The sequence below is a fragment of the Lates calcarifer genome, unplaced genomic scaffold (genome assembly GCF_001640805.2).
Source record: "Lates calcarifer isolate ASB-BC8 unplaced genomic scaffold, TLL_Latcal_v3 _unitig_4063_quiver_2780, whole genome shotgun sequence".
NCBI lineage: Eukaryota > Metazoa > Chordata > Actinopteri > Centropomidae > Lates > Lates calcarifer.
The window spans coordinates 1-4828 of NW_026116681.1; the positions used below are offsets into that span (position 1 = coordinate 1).

Here is a 4828-nt window from a genome sequence, read left to right on the forward strand (position 1 = left end):
TGAAAGGAAATTCTGTAAAGGATAATTCCCATACCGGGAGTCGAACCCGGGCCGCCTGGGTGAAAACCAGGAATCCTAACCGCTAGACCATATGGGAATTCTTTTGTTTTCTTTTAGAAGACAGCTGAATGATGAGACTAAGCATGGTGTTTGTACAGACCCCATCCCAGCACATGTAGTAATAAAAGGAAGTTAATGAGCTACAAATTTGCAAAGGAACCCACCAAAAAGACTCACCTTGACATGATGGTAAAACTGAAACAAAGACCATATAAGGCATAAAGTGAAGAGAGGAAACAAAAGTAGTAGGAAAATGAGAGATCAGGGAGATGGTATGAGAAGCACAGGAGCAAGCAGGAGAAGGGAGACACCACAATCTGGAATAAACAGTGCATTACTTATAATGGTAAATCATAATACAGGAAGTTGTGTATGTATGTATGTATGTATGTATGTATGTGTATATATATATATATATATATATATATATATATATATATATACTGAGAGGAGAAATTGATAGTGAATCTGATAGTGAATCTTAGATATGTAAAGTTCAAATTTGATACGTGAGCTTTCACTTTGTTTCAATGTCTGAAGAGAACTGAAGAGAGTATAAGTTTACTTTCAAAATACATATATTTTGTCCCGTTATTATTTTTCTCCTTATTTTCTATCACTAGAATTTAAATTCAGTCTATTATTACAATTATTATAAGTCTGGTTAGATTACACGCTTGATTCCAGAGGAGGAGGAGGAAGAACAGAAAGAAGAAGCCTCTATTATGAAGGGCAGACCGGAAGTGTAAACATATCCGCCACTCTTCAAACATGTTCCTGTCTTATCAGCAGTATGGATTGCTCATGGTGTCTGAACCTGTGTAAAGGACAGTGAATAACACTTTATAAATAAGAAATGAATACACAGCAGTAAACAAGTGGATGACTCATTAGCGAGTTACGGTAAGGTTTTTTCTGCAACAAACTGCGTAGTTACTTTGTTGATGTTGGCAGTAAAATACTTGTCTGGTTTCTGTTATGTCAACAGATATGAATGTTTTGCCAACCAACACTGCAACCTAAAATTTTGCATAACTATTGAGTAGTATTTAGAGTTCCACCGACGAGCAACGAGTTGCTAAGCTAAGCTAACTGTGTTTTCATGAACTGTCAAATGTAGCCACTACATGTGTAGCTAACTTTACTGTAGAAGGTTCACAGTGAGTAAGTTAATAGCAGGTACTTGTGCTATGTCAGAGGCGAACCTTCAAGACTTTTTGAATTGCATACAAAGGTTAGTTCACACAGACGTGGCTCCTCTCGTTAGTCCTCTCGTTATTATGTAGTTGTCACGGGGTAATATGCATTGGAAAAGGTGTTAAGCAGCTTCAGTGTAGTCTGTCAATCTTTACCACATGTCCCAAATGTTTGACACAACAGAGACTGATTCTTGCTGTGCACCGAACCAGTCTCCGTTTTATTTCCATACTTGTGCAGTCTTCATGCTCTGTGGCATGAAATGCTGTTTCTTGCTCTGCATGCTTTCCAAGATTTTTCTCACTTTTGAATCTCAGTTTACGTACATGTCTTGAATATGTGACACAAGTGACTGCTTAGTGATGTTCAGCACAGGTCATGTACAGCCTATGTTTGCATGTTGATGTGACAGGATTAGAACTTGCTTTCTGTAGAGTAAACAGCTAGTACATCCCACAAACAGATTTATCACAATAGGATATTTACACAAATGATAACTTCAGATTTTGGAAATAAACTCATTCTTGTGTATGTGCTGATGTTTAGGTGAAACATGCTGACTGCCATCAGAGCTGTGAGATACTCTCTCAGATACTTTCGGGGTATCTCTAATTCTGTCATGGACTCAGGTAAAACACAAATGCTCACATACATAATACTGTTCCTCACTGTGTTTGTCTGTTATCATTGGAGATGGATGACATTAAGGTTTGAGTGTGTTGGAGGTAAAATTACTGGTTTAAAAGCTTCTCTGAGAAAAACTTAAAAGGTGTTTATTTATTTCATCCTATATCATTCATGCTATCACTACCTGCTGTACAGGAGAAAGGCTCAGAAAGGTTCTGAATGGTAGTTTGTCGTAAGCTGTAGTTTGTATTAACATCAAGAGTTTTTGGCAGTTATTAAGATGTATAAAGCCAGTCACAATACAAGGTTAAACCTGACTGTGCCATAATGGAAACATTATGTGTTGGAATGGCTTTATAGGTCAAAGTACCCTTTTATGACTAAATTTGACCATATAGTTGCACGCGTTTGAAGTCTTCAAGATACCATGGTGTTTTTTGGTTACTAGTTAGTAAATCATACATTTGAATTTGTGTTTATTTGCAGTATCAATCAAAACTGGGAAGCTACAAATTAAGTTCACGCTCCTCACAGCCACATTTGCGTACCACATTTGTCCACAGGGAGCAGAAATGCTTGTGCGCCTGTATCTTTTGTACACGCCTGGTTTTTATGTGCGTGGGTTTTGAGACAAATAAAAACAGCACCAAACATACAAAATAGCCTTAAATCATGATGCTTCCTCCACTGCACTTTACCATTGGATGATGTTTACATGTTGGTATACAGAGCCATTTTTACATCATATGTAGTATTTGTGTTCTTCATTAACAATTCAGCTGTAGTTTTATCAGTCCACAGAACATTGTCCCAGGAGTGCTGTGGAGTGTTGTGTTTAGCAAGTGTGAGGCATGCTGTGATTTTAACTCATCTCTTTTTATAGACAGTTTGCCATACAGTTTGGCTAACTGTGGACAGATGACTATCTAACCTTGTTGAGCTTCCTTTGTAAGTCTTTCAGCTTTATGCAAATCAGCAAGATGTTAGAGTGATTTTTATAAGTCAAAGTTGCTCTAACCCACACCATTATCTAAAGAGTTCACACTCTTTTTCCAGCATTCACTCTGAATATTTTAATGATGTATTCACTATATTCAATATAGCAGTTGAAATCACATAGTACCACATTTGAGCCACAGAGTAGCAGCAGAGTGCTGATCTGCTCCCTTCCTCTCCTTCTCCTTGATGTCTCATTGTCTCTCCACCACATCTCATGTCTCCCTGACATTTTTTTTTACATCTACATTTTCATTTGCACACTTAACTATGTGGTAGATTTCATTTTAAGTGGGTAAAATTTTTTGCCTGTTAGTCTGCACTCATACATAATCTGAATTACCATAGCCTTTCTGTCAGCTCCAACCATTCTGGGGTTAGAGATTAGACACCTACACGAGGTATAACGAAATCACCATATTTAATATTTTAATAACTGCCCAGACAGCCTGGACTGTATTCCTCTCTGTTAATAATTCTCCCTTGAACCACTAAATTTTTCAGAGATTAACATAACATGCAATTCTTCATTAACCCTAGCGAAACAAGCAAGAGTAAACTAGAGCCACTCATTAAACTTATTTCTATATCAGGTCTGGAAAAGGCAGCCTGGCTGCCACTGCAAACGGAATTGACCCATCCACTTAGGAATATGTCTCTGCCTTTGACCAGAGGCAAGAACCTGAGAACGGCAGAAACCAGACTGTTGACAGAGTAGAAAAAAGTAGGCCTGGTTATAGTAGTAGTTGGAGTTGCTCACAAACGTTTGTTCTGAGATGGAGCATTCAGGTAATTTAAATGATTTGAGCCCTGCTGAATTGAGGCTGTTAATCAGGCAGAACGATTCCAGAATAATTACTACGACTGGATTAGCCGAAGGTAAGAGGCATCACTTATAGTACTGCATGTGTAACCAATCTGAAAAAAATTCAACTTCTAAATGAAATTAAAATTCAAATTAATTTTCACAGACATTATTTAATAATTTTCAAATGTAATAATGGCATTCAAAAGTTATAAATATTGATAACCAGTTACTGCAATAATGAATGCTTGTAAGTCACATCTGAGAGTGTTTTGTTTTTGCACTGGGACATCTCCCAGCTCTACATTAGCTTCATAGACTGACAGCTCTGAATTCTGGATGTTATTTACACTCAGCACCTGCTGGGCTTATGTAGAGAAAAACTCACCAGTCTGTTTGACTTTTATGCACAGCATGAAGACAGTCCTATCCTTATTTTGTCAAACATTAAACATGATGCAGACTGATATTTCCTCTTATACAAAACAATCTTTAATTAGAAAAGGTGCAGGCTTTGACGTTTGTAATGCTTATAGTGTATGGGTTGTACCACTCCTTGGATCCATTCCTCGACGGAATTGTGGACAAGTATTCACCTGAACTCAAGGATGAACTGCGCAGATTTTGGTGGGCAAAGGTCAAGGTCACTGTGACCTTACAGAACATGTTTTTGGCCTTGTGAACACAATATCTCAGGAAGGGAGTTGAGGGAATTTCTTCAAATATGGCATAAAAGTTCACTTGGACTCAGAGAGTAACTAATTTGATTTTGGAGGTCATAGTGACTACACAAAACATGTTTTGGCATTTTTGGCTATAACTGAAGACTTCACACACTAGTTAACTGCAACTGGCCTGCTTGGTAGCGGCATACAACAATGAGGTGTTGACTCCAGTTTAACCTCAAAGATTGCAGTCCTCATACTGAGAAGCATCTGATTCAGCTGCATACTGCTGGAGGATGCACACAGAACCTTGTCATCTTGATACAATATCTGTTACAGCAAGAACGAAGGTTGTCGCCTATAAATAGCTGAATGGACATCTCTGTGTTCTGACAATTGCAAATGAAGCAACAGAAAAACATGCTTATCCTCAGAGGACTTGAGATCCCTTTGAAGAAATGGGAAATGGACTGTAGCA

The 4828-nt window shown here is 37.9% G+C and overlaps 1 non-coding gene across 1 annotated transcript; it reads right to left on the reverse strand.

Moving 5' to 3' along the window:
• Positions 1–25: 25 nt before the first annotated feature.
• Positions 26–97, reverse strand: trnae-uuc (transfer RNA glutamic acid (anticodon UUC)). Its single transcript has one exon. It is a non-coding gene; the product is annotated as a tRNA-Glu (tRNA).
• Between the last annotated feature and the right edge of the window lie 4731 nt (positions 98–4828).